The sequence below is a fragment of the Theropithecus gelada genome, chromosome 20, assembly GCF_003255815.1.
Source record: "Theropithecus gelada isolate Dixy chromosome 20, Tgel_1.0, whole genome shotgun sequence".
NCBI classification, from domain to species: Eukaryota; Metazoa; Chordata; class Mammalia; order Primates; family Cercopithecidae; genus Theropithecus; species Theropithecus gelada.
In genome coordinates, this window is record NC_037688.1 from 7,960,417 (window position 1) to 7,979,900 (window position 19,484).

General features: G+C 53.7%; 1 protein-coding gene across 4 annotated transcripts in view; it reads left to right on the forward strand.

Annotated features, from left to right (window-relative positions):
• Window positions 1-19,484, forward strand: part of ADCY7 (adenylate cyclase 7) — a 73,805-nt gene that overhangs the window by 19,365 nt on the left and 34,956 nt on the right. For 2 of the 4 annotated variants that reach the window (XM_025370025.1, XM_025370027.1), the window contains exon 1: window positions 2,913-2,949. The exons of 1 other annotated variant lie outside the window; for it this stretch is intronic. The gene's annotated coding sequence lies outside the window, so the exon portion shown is untranslated. Of the gene's footprint in view, window positions 1-2,901; window positions 2,950-19,484 lie in introns of those variants that run through there. One more of the 4 variants, XM_025370026.1, reaches the window with a different exon arrangement.

Sequence of the window (19,484 nt, forward strand, 5' to 3'; positions counted from 1 at the left end):
CCAGCAGGCAGTGGGGAACCCCCTCCTGTGTCCAGGCATCCGCCTGTGCCCTCTCCAAGCCACCCCTTTTCTCAAGCCAAGATCATCTTGCAGAAATGTTGGTCAGGTGGGTCGCTCCCCGCCTGCCATTCCCCTGGACTTGCCCTGCCTCCTATGCCCTTTCCCCTTGGCCCCTTGATATCTCCCCCAGCGGCTCCATCTCCACACCGCGCTTTCCTCAGGGTTTGATCATGTGTCTCATCAGCCTCTCGCCCACGGGCCAGGTCAGATCTGTTCTGTTTCCTGAATCTACTGAGCATCCAGCACCATGCCCTCCCGCATACACAAACGGGTATCACTCAATACCCATTTAAAAATGGACGGGTAATTTACATACAGGCAAGTGCACAAACCTTCAATGTACAGGGTAATGGGTGTACTTAGGCACTTGCTTATGTAACCAGCACCCAGAGGGAGATTTATAACTCCTCAGCCCCCAGAAGGTCCCTGTGTGCCCAATCAGCGGCCTCCCTAGAGGCAACTGCTGTCTTGCTGTCTGTCGCTGTAGATTAGTTTCATCATTTCTGAAGTTTCATATAAATGGAAACGTGCTGAATGTGTCTTTTGTGGGCGGGTCTTTCACTCTCCTTGCTGTCTCAGATATTCATTCATGCTGTGTGTTAGCAGTGATCCGTTCCTTTTCACGGCTGAGTAATTTTCTGTTGTGTGAATATATGAAAATTTGTTTATCCATTTACTCATTGCAGGATGTTTGGGTTTGCAGTTTGACTGTTAGGATGAAAGCTTCTCCGAACACTTGGATAGAAGTCATTTGTGGACATGTGTACTCATTTCTTTTGGGTAAATACCTGAGATTGAGTTGCTGAGTCATTGGGGAAGCATATGGTTTGCTTTTGTCCACATTGCCAGGCAGTTTTCATCATCGTGGCTCCATTTTACATTCCCACCAGCAGTACATGAGAGTGAAGAGCTGCTCCTCCTCCTTGTCAACACTTGGTATTTTCATTTTAATTTTAGCCATTCTAGTGATACGGTGGAATCTCTATATGGTTTTAATTTGCTGGTGACTAATGGTGTTGAGTGCCTTTTTCATGTGCTTATTGGTCATTTTGGCATCCTCTTTGTCAAAGTACCTGTGTAAGTCTCCTGTTCATCTTTTAATCGGGCCATTTGTCTTTTTCATATTGGTTTGTGAGAGGTTTTTTTTTTTTTTTTTTTCTGAGACAGAGTCTCACTCTGTTGCCCAGGCTGGAGTGCAGTGGCGTGATCTCGGCTCACTGCAGCCTCCGCCTCCCAGGTTCAAGCAATTCTCCTGCCTTAACCTCCCAAGTAGCTGAGATTATTACAGGCATATGCCACCACGCCTGGCTAATTTTTGTGCTTTTATTAGAAACGGGATTTTGCCATGTTGGCCAGGCTGGTTTTGAACTCCTGACATCAGGTGATCCGCCCACCTCAGCCTCCCAAAGTGCTGGGATTACAGGTGTGAGCCACCGTGCCCGGCCTGGGAGATCTTTATATACGCTAGGGAGGAGTCTTTTGTCAGTTATATAGGATGTGATTTTCCTAGTCAGCAGCTTGTCTTTCCCCTCTCTTGATGATGATGATGTCTATTCCTTCTCTGCTCTGGTTCACCCAAGCTGGGGAGACATTTGCTGATAGGAGGGCAACACTGATGGGGAGGCTCCCCTGAGGTCTCCCACTCCCTCCTGTGGCCTCTGGAGCAGACTGGAGCCCTGTGTGAGTCCTATGCCTGTCTCCACCAGATGGCAGACCTTAGGTCACCTGCTAGTCCCCTGCAGGGGCCTGGCACAGAGACAGCACTTATCATGTTCAGTTCCACCTGATCGGTATGCGTGGGATGTCTACTCTGTGACCAGCTGGGGCTGGATGCTGGGGACACAGCTGTTGACATTACAGCTGTCCTCCCAACTCTGCCCTCCCCAAGGATATAACCTAGGAAAGACAGATCAGCAACCAATGGTCACAGCACAGAGGTGCTGTGATGGAGGAAAGTACAGGGGCTGGAAGGAGGTGTGTCTGACCCTGGATGTAGGAGGTGGAGGAGGTACACCCTTGCTTTGAAGAGCTCGTAATCCCAGGATGCCAATCACATGCTCAGAAGGGCTCCCTGAGGACCAGGTGCTGCTGTGGCCAGCGGGCTGGACGCCTCCCCCTCTGATTTGGGAGTCTCCACTCCCTCCTCCCAGCCTCTCCTGATTTGCTCCCTCACCACTGAGCGCCCCATGATCCCAGTGGGGAAACTGAGGCCTGGCACAGCAGAAGGGGTGCTGGGGTTTGGTTCCTGGCCTCATGGTGCCAAGGGATGCTGGGGTTCTCCAGGGACTCTGATTTTGGAATAGGAGCCCCAAGGATGGGCCCACCCCTGCCCTGCTCTCAGCGTGGGAGCGCAGGTGAGATGGAGAGGCAGTGGGCTGGACTAGAAGATCTTTGACCTCTCAGGCCATCTCCTGGGCTCCTCTCAGAGGTGGACGGGGCCACCTTACTACATAGACAGGGAAATTGAGTCCTGGGAAGGCGCGGGGGCCTGTCTGTGAGCGTCAGAGCCCGCAGGAGGCTCAGGTCAGGCGGCTAATTGCTAATTGTTCATTAAGGATGCATTTGCTCCCCACTTCGAACAGTTGTCTTGGGGCTTCTAATGGAGGTTTTTGGTGCTTGTTTTATTATTATATTTTTTTTTTTTCAAAATTGTTCCAGCTTCAAGCTTCAAATTTCCGTGAAGTCATTGGAGCCCGATAGCTCCCAGTCCTGGCAGCTCCCAGGCTGCAGAGAGCAACACTGTGGCTGGGGGAGGGGGCCCTGCATACCCTGAGAAGCTGGGCTGCGGGCTGTGCCTTAGCCTTGCTGCCGCCGCCGCCAGAGCAGGAAGTGGTGGGTCCCAGATGTGACTCACTCTCATTAGGTAGCGTGGAAGGAGCCTTCGGATGGGTGAGCCTGGACGCGTCTGAGGAAGGGCAGGCGAGGGCCGGGCCACCTCCCTGCAGACCCTGGCCAGCTGCTGGGGCCCAGGAGGAGAGCCAGGTAAAAGCGGGGTGTGGGGATGGAGTGTCACCAGTCCTAGCGGCTTGAGCCCCCGGAGACGGGGCTGGACGGTGGGTGGGAAGCAGCTCACCCGGCAGCCTGGCCTGGGAGTGCACTGGGCAGGGTCCGGGCTGGAGAAGGAGGAGGCTCCGGGAGCCTACTGGGCAGACGGCTGGGAGAGGCGACTCCTCAACAGGGGACCAGAGGTGACTTGTCACTGGCTTTTCCCAGCCTGACAAGAAAGTGCGGTTGTGATCTCGATGTTGTGCATCTGGCCCGTTCCATCTGGAATTCTAGGAACCACAGACTCTCGAATGTCCACACTCCTTCTCGAGGGTATAATTTTACATTTACAAGCACACATGACTTTTCTCAATGAAAGGAAACATTGGCAAGGGAAGGGCAATTCAACTAATTTTATGAAATTATAAAACAACGAACAAACAAAACCTCTGAAAGGGGTGCATGCCTGAGGGTCGGCGAACCAAGATGCCTCTGAGAAGCAGACTGCTTTCCCTTTCCCTGCAGCGCATGTCCTCCATCCCCCAGGGACCTCATGGGCCATCTGGAGTGGGTCTTTCTGGAGCTTTCTATGCATTCATCTAAACATGTGTGCACAGAGGGTGAGGCAGTTGCCTCTTCTTTGTGTCATCACAGCAGGATCAAGGGCAGGGACGTCTGGGGCTGGGGGCTTCCTTCCTGGCCAGCCATTGCTGAAGGGGAGAAGGGAGGGCCAGGAGGGGGAAGCCGAGAGGCCTGGAGGTGGGGGCCAGGCTGGGCCGCCTGCGACAGGGGCCCCCGGCTCCAAGGCCTGGACAGGCAGCCAGTGTGGGCTGGATGTGTCTGGAAGAGCTGTGTGACCGTGGGCCTTCACTAGCGTCACCCACGTGCAGGTGGAGGCTGTGAGGGGTGGACTCAACACCAGTGTTTCTCGGAGTGAGGACCGGGCTGCCCAGGGAATCGCAGGGGGTTCTAGCCTGTGGGTGGAAGGACACATTTAAAATCTAAGTATTTGTCTTAGGGAAAAAAAATCTGTAACTAGGACATTGACATTGTGACGTCTTGACTGTATTATTGTCTTGGACGAGGCCAAAGAAGACACAAAAGTGACAAGCCAGCCAATTTTAGAGGAAGTGCCAAGTGCCGGCCCTGCAGGAAGTGCAGGAGGCTGAGGGGGGCTGCAGCTCAGGAAGGCATTTGTGCACAGCCTTCACTTCCCACCCAGCTGTCTGTCTTCCCACCTCCAGAGGCCCTGGGTTCCCGAGGTTTACCTGCAGCTCCTGGTGCAGGGTATGGGGGAGGGGAGGCTCTCAGATTGTTCCAGATTCTGTGGCCTTCAGAAGGGAAGGTGTGAACTTTGTGGAGGTAGCTCTCCAGTGGTATTTTCTTTCTTTCTTATTTTTATTTTTTTTATTTTATTTTTTTGAGATGGAGTCTCTGTCTGTTGCCCAGGCTGGAGTGCAGTGGTGCCCTCTCGGGTCACTGTCACCTTTGCCTCCTGGGCTTAAGCCATCCTCCTGCCTCAGCCTCCTGAGTAGCTGGGACTACAGGTACCGCGCCACCACACCTGGCTAATTTTTGTATTTTTAGTAAAGACAGGGTTTCACCATGTTGGCCAGGCTGGTCTCGAACTCCTGACTTCAAATGATCCACCCACCTCGACCTCCCAAAGTGCTGGGATTATAGGTGTGAGCCACCACCCCCAGTCTCTTTTTTTTCTTTCTTTCTTTCTTTTTTTTTTTTTTTTAAAGACAGGGTCTCACTCTGTCACCCAGGCTGGAGTGCAGTGGAGTGGTCATAGCTCACTGAAACCTTGAATTCATGAGCTCAGGCAATCTTACCGCCTCAGCCTTCCAAAGTGCTGGGATTACAAGCATGAGCCCCACGCCCAGCCCTCTAGTGCTGTTTTCATGAAAGAAGCAGCTGTTTACCAGCAGCTGTTTTCCTAGCGATGAGGGTGAAGCTGGTATTGCAGAATCTCTTTGCCAGGACTAGGTCTGCTTGAGGGAAGTTTGCTTGAGGCCATGGAGGTTGGTGCAGGGAGAGCTCAGGCAGTAGAAGGTGGTCTGGAGTGCGGCCTCGGGACAGGCCACAGGAGAGTCTCAAAAAGAGAAGACATCCCAGCACTTTGGGAGGCCAACGTGGGCAGATCACTTGAGCCCAGGGGTTCGAGACCAGCCTGGGCAACATGGCGAAACCCCGTCTCTACAAAAAATACAAAAATTAGCCAGGTGTAGTGGCATGTGCCTATAGTCCCAGCTACTTGGGAGGCTAAGGCAGGAGGATCCTTTGAGCCCAGACGTTGGAGGCTGTCGTGAGCCATGACTGTGCCACTGCCTGGATGACAGAATGAGACCCTGTCTCAAAATAAATAAATAAATTTTTAAGAAGACACAAAAGTCTGACTCGGTGGTTGCACTGGGGACATGCACCCCACTCTACAGTGTATAGCTACTGATTTGACCCATTCCCTACCTCCTCCACCGCTCCATGTGCTAGGTGACAATCACCTCCAGTTTACAGAGGATAGACAACCCAGAGGGGCTGTCTGTCCTGAATCACCCAGCGGATCAGTCCCCAGGCATCCAGTTGTGCCCACCACAGTGTGGTCTGCTGCCACGTTTGAGCCTGGAGTCAGGGCCAGGACACTGTGTTTTTGGCGAGATCAGATGGGGCAAAGCTGAGAACAGGGGCTCTGGTTGGTGCTGAGGGATTCATGGGGGTAGTCCTTACTGGGAGGATGAGGAATTGGGCTCCTGTGAGGGCCTCCCCTACCCCGCCCCGTGCCTGGCCTTCGCTGGGCCCACTGCGGGAGGGAAGGGGTAGGAAGAGGCCTTCTGCGTGGCTGGGCCAGGGTGGGCTATCTCACGTGCTTTCCTGGACATGTGGTTGGGTCGTGCCTTAGCCGGGAGGTAGGCGGTTTGTCCACTCCCTCTCATTGCAAGGGTCACAGAGGTGGCCGGATGGCCTGTCCCTCAGCACCGCTCCTTGCCTCCTTCCTGCTGTCCTGGAGGAAGAGGATGTGGACTTGTTCATTCTGAGGTGACGCAGCATCCCCTGTCCCACCTCTCCCACTGCCCAGGGAGAGGGCAGTGCTTAACCCCACTGGAGAAAGTTCCCGGTCTTTGAGGGAGTATGCAGAGTGGGTCACAGTGGATGCCTGTATCAAAGCAGCCCATTCTAGCCTTTCATGGAGTGCGGGGGAGGCATTTACTACTTTTTAAAAGACACGTGTGGCCAGGCACCATGTTTCACACCTGCAGTCCCAGCACTTTGGAAGGCTGAAGTGGGCAGATCGCTTGAGCTCAAGAGTTTGAGACCAACCTAGGCTACATGGCACAACCCCAACTCTACAAAAAAATACAAATATTATCTAGCATGGTGGTGCATGCCTGTAGTCCCAGCTGCTCAGGAGGCTGAGGCAGGAGGATTGCTTGAGCCCAGGAGGTGGAGGCTGCAGTGAGCTGAGCTTGTGCCACTGTACTCCACTCTGGGTGATAGAGCAAGACCCTGTCTCAGATAGATAGATAGATAGATAGATAGATAGATAGATAGATAGATAGATAGATAGATAGATAGATAGATAGATAGGTAGACAGACAGACAGACACATGTAGCCAAGAGCTGGAAGTTAGTTGGAACTAGAGAATGAGACCACATCCGAACAAGAGCCAGAGAAGCAGGGGTCTTCCAGAAGTTATCCGGTCCAGCCCCCTGCCTGCAGGCAGAACTGGACTGTGCTCTGGTCCGGTGGCCCAAGTTCCAGCTCTGCTCTGCCTCCTCCCAACAGCGTGTGAGATGAACAAGGGGTGGAGCCTGTTTCTTGCATCTGTGAAATGGGTTGGTAAAGGTACCCCCTGCATCAGGTGGTTGTAAAGATTAAACGAGCTGATGCACACTCTGCGCCTGGCACAGCGGAGGCACTACCTAAGTGGAAGTGCTCGTCACTGTCGGTGTCACAAGGCTCTCGTCCGCCTTGTCCTGCCTTGGGTGGGAGACTGGACCTCCTGGGGGAGCCGGGGAGGTGCAGGCTGGCAGGGCTGAGCTGAACAGCCTCCCTGTCACCTGCATCCCTTGGGCTAATCATTTTCTCTGTTCCTCGGTTTCCTTATCTGTAAAATGGGGCTGACGGCAGGGCTCAGGTAGGTTAATGGGAGGGCTAGCTGGGTGAAAACCCTTCCCAGGCACCGGAGACTAGTATGCCCAGGCTGAGAGGTTGCCACGCAGTGGCTGGAGTCCCTCCAGCTGTGTGTGCTGGGGATCCCGCCAGCCCCCTCATCTGTCCAGTGGCCCCCTCCCCACCAAGGACAGTGGCACAGTGTTGCCCGGCTTGCCATAGGCATCTAGCCTGACCTGCTGCTGCCCATGGATTTCTCAGCTGGCCACATCATGGCTAGGGCATTGCCCAACCCTGAGTGCAGACCTGCTTGGCCGAAGCATCCTCCATTCCCCGCTCTCCCTTGGAAGCCTGGAAGCCTTTCTAGAAGGGACCAATATTGGGGTAGAGAAGGGTTAGGCGGTTAGTCTGGGACTAGAGCTCCATTCCTCTTCGGTGGCCTTTTCCTTGGAACATCTAGGACTGTGCTTTCCTGCTGCCACCTGCTGTCTCATTTTTCATTTTGACAGGATCTGGCTCTGTTGCCCAGACTGGGGTGCAGTGGCCTGATCGTAGCTCACAGCAGCCTCGACCTCCTGGGCTCAAGATATCCTCCCACCTTGACCTCCCAAAGTGCTGGGGTTACAGGCATGAGCCACCACACCTGGTCTGTCCTCTTCGATGGGCCAATTTCACAGGCATTTTCTGAGCACAGCACAGACCAGTGCTGCCGAGATGAACCTGAGCAGACTCTGCGTTAGGATGGGGTGGGGACGGCTGACCTTGAGCCTGGGAGAAGGTCCTCCCTGTTCTCGAGCACAGCCATCTGGTCAGTTTCTCCTGGCTTGTGAGGCCCTCCCAGACCGGGCCTGACTTCCCTCCCAACTCCCGCCACTTGTCCCCATCATCCGCTCTGGGCCAGCCCCCCTGACATTTTCACCCCCAGCTTGGCTCTCTCCTGCCCCTTTCCCGCCCTTGGCCCCCACAGTTCCTGCTGCCTGGGGCTTTCCCCCCAACCGCTGCTTGGCTGTGACCCCAGGTGAGGGCCTCCTTCAGGGGTCCTCCAGCATGGGGAGACGAGGGGACCCAGCTGGCTCTGCTCCTAAGCCGTTCACTCAGCCACCTCCCCCACCCCCTTGGCCTTGCTTTGAGCCCCTCTCTTGCTGCGCCTAGAACCCGAGGGATGCCGGGATACCCTCTTCTTGCCATTCCTCCGTTTATGTCCCTGTCTCCTCCACCACTGCTGACCACTGGCAGGATGACCCCACGACTGGGCCTGAAGGAAAGGGAAGCCAAAGGAGGTCTTTGGTGCAGGCACCCCAGTTTCCAGTTGTGTTTCCTGGCCCCAGGCTCTGCCCATTCTTGCCTCCTCCCTGGGCATTGGGACCTACTGGAGGTGACGGGGCAGAAGGAGCGGCCATGACCCTCAGACACAGGCCTGTCCCCTGGGGAGGAGCTCGTGTTCCCAGGAGGCAGAAGGGACCTGCAGTGGGTGGTGCCACCACCTGCCTTCTAGGGCCCAGATCCCTGGAGGCCACCGGACCCAGGGCACCCTGATCAGGGTGCTTTGTCTTCCACGCCCCAGGCCCTTCCTGCCCCTGCAACTGGTCAGCTTTCCTCATGCTGGCCTCTGAAACAACTCAGTCACACTGCCTTGGGCACAGCTCACTGAGGTCATTGCTTCCTGGAGTCACCGACTGGCTGGGCAGGGAGAAGCCTAGGACGCTGGGGTGCAGCTGCTCTGCACAGATGGGGAAACTGAGGCCCAGGGAGCTCTGCAGCCTGAGGGCTGGTGTGTCTTCCTGGTGGGAGTTATGTTGGAGGGGCAGGCCCTGCCCCACTCACAAGCACACCCCTTCGCCTCACTCATGGGAGGGTGTGGACTGGGGGCCAGTCTTGTGGGCTTGTCATGGTCCTGCTGCTGTTCTTCAGGGTCTGGGTCTCCCTCCTCCTGTGCATCTCCTTGCTGGAGCAGGGGTCCAGGGCGCTGGTACAGGCTGGGATGAGACCTCCTTCTGTGTGTGTGCATCTGGCTCCTGGGTCCCCCAAGCCTGTCTCCGGTAGGTACCCCATCTGACTGGGAGGAGGAACCCTTTTAAGTTGTGTGAAGGAGCTATTTTAAGGGGCCCGGGCTAATGGGAAGTGGCCTCTTTTGATATACCAAGACTCCCTGGAGACACTGCTCCGTCCCCTGGGGGCAGGGACCTGCACTTCTGTATCCCTTTGTCAGGCTCAGCTCTCCTGAGCACGGGTACAAGAGCAGAGCTGCCCTTTGGGGGCGGGCAGGAAGTGAGGCTGAGACCCTGGTACTGAAGTGTGTCCCCAGTGCCTGTTTATGTCACGATTTCTCAGCCTGCTCACCCTGGTGTCTGGAGCCGACTGGGGTGGCCCTGGGTGATGGCACTTGCTGTGTGCCCACGTCTACGTTAAGCCCCTGAGAACTGGGTATTGTTACCAGTCCATTCTGTGGGTTAGGAAACTGAGGCCCAGAGAGGTTCAGGAACATGCCCAAGGTCACACAGCTCCTCCATGGTGGAGCCGAGATTCACAGCCTGCTGTTGGATCTCAGAGCTTGTGCTCCCAACCACCATGCTTTCCTTCCTTCCCTACTGCCCTGCCCTGGCATTTCTTTTCCTCACTTGGCTCGTTTATGACACTCTGCCCTCCTCCTGGCGTGGGCTCCTCAGGGCACCCATGCCTGTCTTGTTTGTTGTAGCAGCAGCAGCGCCTCACCCTGCACCTGCTGCAGGCGGGAGCTCAGTGGCACTTGGCAGATGGAGGTCTGGTGGCGCCAACAAGTGGCCTCTTTCCTGGTGGCAGGATGGGCCCCCTTGCATGTGCAGTGGTTCTGGGTTTATGAGGTTTTATAGCTATGAGGTCATTTCACTGCTAGAATAGGCCATGGAGCAGAGAGAGGGGTTTCATCCTCATTGCTCCGGTGAGAAACTGAGTCCTGAGAGGCAGGTCACCTGCCAGAGCTCATGCAGATGGGACTGGGGACTCCAGGATTGGGACCCAGTCCTTAGCTGCCAGTTCAGTGCTGGCTGTACCCCACCATCTGTGGAGTATGGGGTTTGACGTCCCCGCGTACCAGGCAGGATTAGATCCTGGGAGCTAGGTAGTGCATGGCTGGACGTGCAGCCAGGTAGTAACAGGTCAGGGTGGCCTGTGCTTCTGTGGGAGGTGCAGGCCCTGGGGAAGCTAAGGAACAAGGCCAGACTGGGAGGGGACCAGGCAGCCTTCCTGGAAGAGGTGGCAGCTCAGGTTGGCCCTGAAGGGCGGGCAGGAGTTCACCAGGCAGAAGGCGTTTGGAGGTGAGGAGGTGGGCGTGTTTTCAGACTGCCGGAGCTGGAGATGAAAGGGTGGGGCTTGTTTGGGGAACCGAAATCAGCCAAATCGGGCAGCCACAGAGGAGGCCCGGGAAGTTCTGGAGGCGTTTTTGGGCCAAGGGGTGAGCAGAGATCGGGCTTGGTGTTCTGGGGGGTCCTGGGTAGGTGTGGGAGGCCTGGTTTCCGGGGCCATGGGGCTCTTGTGGCCTGAGACTCCATCACAGTGACCTCCTGTGCCCAATAGCTCCGTAAGGGCAGGATTTGTGGAAGGAAGGAATGAGTGACCAGGAATGGGGGCTTGGGCTCCAGGGACAGCCATGGCGAGGGCTCTTGAGCCCCTGTGTGGGTGCAGGGCCGGAAGCTGGGGCTGTGGTTGGTTGGGGAGGCCGGGTGGGGCTGCTTCCCCTGCAGCAGGGCTCTTCCGGACTCCTGGTGCGGCTTCACGAGGCAGTCCCCTCTGCGTCTCTCGTGCCCCGTAGGCCTGGGTCAGGTTCTCAGGAAGCCTCGGGAAAGTGAGGGTCTTAGCGCCTTGGTTTGGGGTTAGGCACTTTTCGAGCTGGTGTCGTGGAGGCCAGACTGGGGGCCTCTGGGCCAGGTGGTGGCTTTAGGCTTGCTGTTGGGACAAGAGGCCAGGCTAGGCAGTGACGCCTCGCTGGGCTCTATCAGTGGCCCGCTGAGCTCCAGGTAGGAGAGGCCTCTCCCACTGACCTCTCTGTGACTGGCTTCTCTGCTGGTCTGAGTGGGAAGGGACCTCAGAGACCCTGGAGGCCTTTCCTGCCCTGGGGGAGTCAGGCCCAGAGAGGGTGAAGAATTGCCTGAGTCACACAGTTGGTGATAGGGAGAGCTGGGACTGTACCTTACATCACCTGACATTCAGTCCAGGGCTCTATTCCCTGCACTGCCTTACCTGTGGCAGATGGGGAAACTGAGGCAGGTGGGCCACTCCTCTGCATTGCACAGGAGAGGCAGGAAATTTGACAGGAGCCCTTTGCCCTGTTGGCACTTGGAGCTCTTTTCCTGCTTGCTTTTCCCCAGGGCAAGGTGCTTCCCAGCTGAAAACTGCCTAGGGAGGTCGCTGTTGAGACCATGAGCACCACAGAGCCCCGGTCTTTCACTCAGGTGTCTCCTCTCACCACCTGGAAGGCTAAGCTCAGGGTGGGTATCCTGGCCCACAGGCAGGTGCATGGGCTGGTCCCTTCGGCACCTGCAATCTCCTTGTGCACAGCTAGCCCAACCTGGGGTCAGGTGGAGGTGGGTACGTGGGGCCCCCAGCCTTAAGGAGCTTTAGAGGCTGCCAATTAAGGCGAGGCTAATGGGCTCTACAGGCCACAGCTGCCCAGGGAGGCCCCTTTGGGGAGGAGTTACTAGGTGGGTCTCGGAGACTCCAAAGTCAGCATTTCCCAAAGGAGGTTCATTAGGGATTCAATGCAAAAAGAGTCTCATTAACAAAAGGATGGGGAAATGTTCAGCTGTGCTTAATTCAGCAGGCTGCTTTCCTACAGGACTTGTCAGAGCCTTTAATTTGCTGATGTGTATGGGGGATCTTTAAATGGAGACGAGGAGAATGTTGAGCTCAGCACCACCTGTGACCAGAAACGGCTGTGGATGTGTGTGGCTGCACATATGTAGCTTTTCATGGCCCTGCTTTTGGGCAGAATGCACCTCAGGAAATGCAGATAGAGAGTTAATCTGCACTGGGCCTTGGAGGAGGGGCAGGCCTGGGTTTGAATCCTAGCTCCACTGTTTCCCAGCAGGTGGGCTTTGGGCTTGGAGGTTAAGGTCCCAGAGTCAGTTGCCCTGGCTAGAAATGGAATGGAGCGAGTGCACCCCCACCCACCACCCTTGGGTAGTCAGGGGGACGGGCCTCACCCCATGGTTCTCTGCAGGTTCTCAGAGGAGATGACCAGCCAGGTGGTTTTTGGCCCAGTTTGTCTCCCAGCTGGGCTCCGAGGTCACAGAGCTTGTTTTGAGGCCTGGGTACTGCACTCTCTCCTGCCAGCACGCCTGGAAGGTTTGGGCCGAGGACCTGACTCTGCCTGGGATGTCACCTGTGAGCTCCCTCCAGCTCAGACCAACATCACCACCTCCCTCTGACCTGGGTTGGGTGGGACGGTCACTCCCTTGAGGCCCAGATAAGCCCTACATGGAGGGGTCAGCCCACACAGCCGCTCATGGCCCTGGAAAGCCGGCCTGAGTTGCTGACCAGTGTTCTCTCCACCTCCCAGAGGCTGGGCACTCACAGGCCAGAGTGGGGGCCAGGCCTCCTCACCCCCAGTGCTGCTGGCTCATGGCAGGGTTGAGGGGAGGGGACAGGTGGCTTCCGCACCCCATGGGCCTTTCTGACAACTTGGTGATGCGTGCCGTCTAGACTGGGGTGTTCTGTGCCAGGAGTGGCTCAGCACACTGCTTGCATCACCCCCAACTGAATCCTTTCAAAACCCTGTGGGGTAGGACTGTTATTCTCCTTTTGTTAAAATGAGGAAACTGAGGCACAGAGAATCTGTCAGGTCATGTAATGTATTATTTCTTTTAATATTTAATTTGTTTATGAATGAGTGAGATGGAGCCTTGCTCTGTTTCTCAGGCTGGAGTGCGGTGGCACAATCATTGCTCACTGCAGCCTTGACCTGAACTCAGGAGGTCTTCCTGCCTCAGCCTCCCAAATTGCTGGCTCTACAGGCACATACCACTGTGCCTGGCTCAGTTTTGAAATTTTTTTAGAGATAGCATCTTACTATGTTGCCCAGGCTGATCTTGAACTCTTGGCCTTAAGCAATTCTCCCACCTTGGCCTCCTGAATAGCTGACATCACAGGCATGAGCCACTGTACTTGGCTAAGTCACGCAATTTAGGTGTGATGAATCTGGGATTCATTTTTCTTATTAGACATTTTTTTTTAAGTCACATAAGCAATACACTGACAATAGAAATAGAAACTGAAAATGAGAAGTGAGATGTATCCACTCTGTGAAACCAACACTTTTGGTTTTTCTGTGTCCCGGTTCCATCTTTATTTGTTCCAGGCATTGCCGTGTGGATTTTTCACAGGATACCCTGTGACATTAGTTTCAAGTGGCCTCAGGCTTTTTGACAGCTGCATAGTATTCCATTGTAAGGTTGCATCATAATTTATTTCACCAGTTCCTGACTGATAGGTATATTATTTTCAATCTTTTGTTATTACAAATAATGCTTCAATGACTAATTTTGTGCTTATGTCATTTCACACTCGTGACAGTGTTTGTACAATACGTTACTCAAAGTGGATTTGGTAGGTCAAAAAGCATATATGTCCTTTAGTGACTTGGTTAGATATTATTAAACTGCCTTCACTGGGGATTCTACTGACTCACATTCCTGCCCAGGAGGGAATGTGAGTGCCTGTTTCCAACACAGACTTATGAGACTTATGAAATGCTTTGATCTTTGCCCATCAGTTAGGTAAAAATGGTTTTCCATGGTGGTTTTGTTTTTGTTTTAAAGATGGGGATTTTGCTTTGTTACCCAGGTTGGACTCAAACTTCTGGGCTCAAGTGATCTGCCTGCCTCAGCCTCCCGAGTAGCTGGGACTATAGGTGCATCCCATTGTGCCTGGCTACTATGGTAGTTTTTTTTTTTTTTTTTTTGAGACGGAGTCTTGCTCTGTCGCCCAGGCTGGAGTGCAGTGGCACGGTCTCGGCTCACTGCAAGCTCCGCCTCCTGGGTTCATGCCATTCTCCTGCCTCAGCCTCCTGAGTAGCTGGGACTACAGGCGCCCGCCACCACGCCCAGCTAATTTTTTGTATTTTTTAGCAGATTTGAGGTTTCACCATGTTAGCCAGGATGGTCTCAATCTCCTGACCTCGTGATCCGCCCCCCTCAGCCTCCCAAAGGAGTGTGGTCAGCTTCCTTCCAAATGCTGTGGGTTGGTTGGTTTTTTTTTTTTATTATTTTTATTTATTTATTTATTTATTTATTTATTTGAGACAGAGCTTCACTCTGTCATCCAGGTTGGTGTACAGGCATGATCTCGGCTCACTGCAACCTCTGCCTCCTGAGTTCAAGTGATTCTCGTGCCCCAGCCTCCCAAGTAGCTGGGATTGTAAGCATGCACCTCCACACCTGGCTAGTTTTCATATTTTTTAGTAGAAATGGGGTTTCACCATGTTGCTCAGGCTGGTCTTGAACTCCTGGCCTCATGTGATCCGCCTGACTCAGCCTACCTAAGTGCTGAGATTACAGGCGTGAGCCACCATGCCTGGACCTTCCAAATGTTTAAGAGTCATTTAGATTGTCTTTTCTATGAACTTTCTCTTCCTAGTCTTCTCCCATTTTTCTATTGGGTTATTGGTCTTCTTTTTGATTTGTGGGAGCTTTTTACATATGAAGGAGATTAGCTCCTTGTGATGTGAATCATGAATGTTCCCCTAATCTGTCATATGTCTTTTGATTGTGCTTTTGGTAGTTTTTACCATGTATTTTTTTTTTTCATGTAACTGAATTTATCAGTCTTTTCTTTATGGCTTTTGGGTTTTGTGTCAGGATAAAAAGGCCATATTCACTATAGCATTATATGATAATTCTCCCATAGTTTCTTGCTGTCTTTGGAAATAATCCTGGTATAAGTTGTGAATCCAGTTTGCTTTCTGTCTTGTGGATGCTGCCTTTCTAAACAGAATACTAGCAGCCTAAGAGTTAAGACTCAAATGCACATCCTTCCTGTCCCCTCCAGGACAGTGGTTACTCTGGGTTGTATCTGTCCATGGGCCTGTGAAATGGATCTTTTGTTGTTGTTGTTGCCGAGCCTCACTCTGTTGCCCAGGCTGGAGTGCAGTGGCGCAATCCCATCTCACTGCAACCTCCACCTCCCGAGTTCAAGTGATTCTCATGCCTCAGCCTCCTGAGTAGCTGGGACTACTATAGGCACACACCACCACCTTGGGCTAATTTTTCTATTTTTAGAAAAGACGGGGTTTCACCATGTTAGCCAGGTTGGTCTCAAACTCCTGGCCTCAAGTGATCTACCTGCCTTGGCCTCCCAAAGTGCTGGGATTACAGATGTGAGCCACCGTGCCAGGTCTGCGGAGCTCTTCTTGTACCTCCTAGCCCCATTCATGTCTTGCTGTCACTGCTGGACCCACTGTCAGGGTGGGGCCCTAGGCAATGTGCGAAGTCAGCCAGCACCCTCTTGTCCTGGGCAGGATGAGCACCACTTGAGGTCCCCCATGGTCAGCTGGACTTCCCCTTTCTGTTCTTCCTTATCAAGGGAAAAGGGATCAGAAATCTGTTAAATGTGGACGTGAAAGTGTTTCCCTTCTGAAGGGGGAGGCTAGTGAGGGCAGTGCTTAAAGAAATGAATCGCTAATGGAATTTCAAGCAAGAGTGAGGAAAAAGTAGGGCTATTCCTCCAACAGGGGATCCTGGTTGATTGGTTAGTCAGTTGATAAACACTGTTGCCTGAACACCCACTGTGTTCAGAGCCCTAGCAGATACCCTGGTTGGGGCAGTGCTAAGGATTCTGCCTCCTGGGAGCTCATTTCCTGAGCAGAATTTCCTCTTGGTACCTGGCCTGGCGCCTGGTGCACAGAAGGCATTAGTGCACAGCTGCTGAAGGAATGCATGGTCGAACTCCCCCTGGGCAGCCACTAACTAGCATTAGAATGGGCATGAGACATAGTAGACCTGGATTCATACCCCTGGCTGCTGGAGCCTTGGGGGTGCATTTTAAAGGAGAGATTGATCAGGGTAACGTTTAACCAAATGAATGAAGTGGAGGGGAGGATTTCAGGAACAAAGAACACTTTTTTTTCTTCTTTTATTGTTGTGTCTCTGGCAGTTTTTGGTATCAAGATGATGCTGGCCTCATAGAATGAGTTAGGGAGGAGTACCTCCTCCTCAATTTTTCTGAATAGTTCCTGTGGGAGTGGTACCAGTTCTTCTTGGTACATCTGGTAGAATTTGGCTGTGAATCCATCAGGTCCTGGCCTTTTATTGGTAGGCTATTTATTACTAATTCAGTTTAGGAGCTCATTATTGGTCTCTTCCTGGCTCAGTCATGGGAGGATTGTGTGTCCAGGAATTTATCCATCTCTTAGATTTTGTAGTTTTTGTGTGTAGAAGTGTTTGTAGTAGTTTCTGATGGTTGTTTTTTACTTCTGTGCGGTCATTAGTAACATTCCTTTAGTCATTTCTAATTGTGTTTATTTCGATCTTCTCTCTTTATTAGTTTAGTGGCCTATTTTATTAATTTTTTCAAAAAACCAACTCCTGGATTCATTGATCTTTTGAATGGTTGTCTTGTTTTTCTTCAGTTCAGCTCTGATTTTTGTCGTTTCTTGTCTCCTGCTAGGCTTGGGGTTGATTTGTTTTTGCTTCTCTATTTCTTTCAATTGTGAAGTTAGGTTGTTAATTTGAGATCTTTCTAACTTTTTGATGTGGGCATTTAATGCTACGAATCTCCCTCTTAACACTACCTTAGCTGTGTCCCAAAGAATCAAAGAACAACTTTCTACCCATCCCTAGAAGTGGCTCTCTGGGGCCAGGTGAGAACCTCAGCCTTTTCCTTCAGTTTTTCTCCAGTCCCTTATCCTTTTCATTTACTGATTCAGCCTCCACCCCTAGTCCAGCTCCAACTAGGCCAGAGCTGGTCTCAGAGGTCTGACACAGCCCCTTCTTTGCAAGAGGGAAAACTAAGGCACAGGTCAGGCAAGAGACTTGTTCAGGGTCACAGAGCATGTTGGTGGCTAAGCTGGGACTGGAATGCAGGTTTTTGGTCCCCAAGACTGATCAGCAGCCTGTGCCCTGGGAGTGGGAACAGAGTCAGCCTGGGGGTGCTTGGGGGCTGTGGAGGGGGAGCAGGGTTGGCTGGCAGTCATGCCATTGGGGAACTTCAGCCTTTGCCCCTGCTGGGCAACTTTGCAGGCTATCATCAGGAGATGCAGTGGGGGGCCTGGGTGGGGGCCTGCCCACTCTGCATCTGCCTCTCCCTCTCCCTGGACCCCATGGTTGAACTCTGACCCTGCAGGGCTTCCTCTGACACTAAACCTGACTTCTTGGCCATTTGCCAATTTGTCCTGCAAGCTTGGCCTCTTGGATATCATGACCTGTGCAGACGACCTGGCTATCAGCACCCCCAGTTTACTGGTAAGGAAACTGAGGCCAGAGTGTGCAGGCAACTGCCACTCACAGGCCATTGGTAGCAGAGCTGGGATTGGGTGCAAGCATCCTCCCAGAGGCCGAGTGTAGCTGGGAGAGGTGTGCTATGGCAGGTAAGGCAGGTGTGGTGGGTGCAGCAGGTGCTTCCTGATCTTGAGGGAGGCCCTTTCTTCATCTGCCCTCATCCTTCAGCCCTGGCGCCCTCCTCCCTCACCCATGCCACTCTGCGTGCTTCCCTACCCTGGGCCTGGCGCAGGATTCTGGCTGGCTAACCTTCTTGGCCATTCATGTCACAGGCATTTGCCAGGATCAGCTGTGGGACACACACACAGATCCCACCACGACAGTTTGGCGAGGCAGGGGGCTGGGATGTTGGACCCACAATGGGAAGGCCTTTGGGTAGGGGAGGGGCCTGGGAGAGCAGGGCATGGGGGCCGCAGAGCTCTGGGGACAGGGAGGGTCTGGGGAGGGCTGGGCTTGGGGTGTGGGACCTTGAATACCAGCAGAATTGAATCCCTGGGTTCCATGAGGTTTCCTGGGGGCCTCTTTGGGTCAGGCCTGCACTGGGCAGAGCAGCTGCTGGCTTCATGGAGCTCAGGGTCCCTTGAGAGAGACGCATTAACATGAGACTCCCTTGGCAAATGAAAAATCTGCCTGAGACTCAGCCTACCAGGGGGGCTGAGAGCCGGCAGGCCCGGCGGGGGGCAAGATGGAGCATGCAGGTTTTTTTTGCCTACAGCTGCGTGGCATCCCAGGCAGGGTGTGGGCCCAGGGACCGGAGTGGGGCCTCTTCCCTGGAGGCTTCCATGCCCCCCCCACTCCAAGGTCCCCACTTCCCCTTTTTGAGGCCACCAGGGCCCCACGGCAGCCCTGAGCCTGCTGAGGCTTGGCCGGAGGAAGCCAGTCTGTGGTTTCTGCCAACAGTGGCTGGGTGAGGAAGTGGCTGTCCTGTCTGCATCTGTGAAAGCTGGGGGTTTCTAGAACATACTCTGCACAAGGGCTGTGGTTGTTCTGGGGACACTGCCAGATCAGCTGGACTGGGGAAGGATTTCCCGAGCACCCGGGGACCTGGCCCTGCAGTTGCAGTATGGAATCCCAGTCTTCTGCTTCTAGCAGTTCTTCTGGCTGGAGAACCTGGACCCAGCCAGCCAGTATTTGGTGAGGAGACCACAGTCCTGCCGTAGTTGCAGGATAAGAGGGTGTGTGAGGGGTTACTCAGAGGGCTTCCTGGAGGAGGAGGCCCTCCTGGAGTTCACTGACCTGAACTTGCTCCTGCAAGGCAGAGGGAAGTAATTCGACAGGGTCCCCTGAGCTCCCCACCTCTTGGTCATAGCTCTGTCCTGGGCCTTGTTTGTGGGGAAAAGGTTGGTGTTTTGGGATATCATGGGATTTCTGGATGCCAGCACCATGAGGGTGATAGGGACCCCAGATATCCTATGTTTAAATTCTAGCTTTTTTTTTTTTCCCAGACAGGGTTCTGCTCTGTCATCCAGGCAGGAGTGCAGTGGCATGATCATAGTTCAGTGAATTCAGCCTTGACCTCCTGTGATGGAGGGATGAGCGGGGCTGTCCCCTCCAAGCCCCAGCTCCCTTCTGGAGGACTGCTTGTATCTGCAGCATCACACTGTCATCTCTGTGCTGACTGGGACCCTTCCAGTTGACTCTGAACCCATTGAGGGGCCATGGGTGCTTTTTAGATGCAACAAACTGGGTCCAGAAGCCCGATGTGGACTTTGAGACTCTTGGTTGCGAGTGACAGAAGCTCAAACTAGCTGAAGCTGAAAGAGGCATTGCTTGTCCCATGTGGTTAAATATCTAGAGGTTGCATAAGCTTCAGGCACAGCTGGCTCCTGTGGCCCCAGGAGGTGTTGCCACGCCCCTGT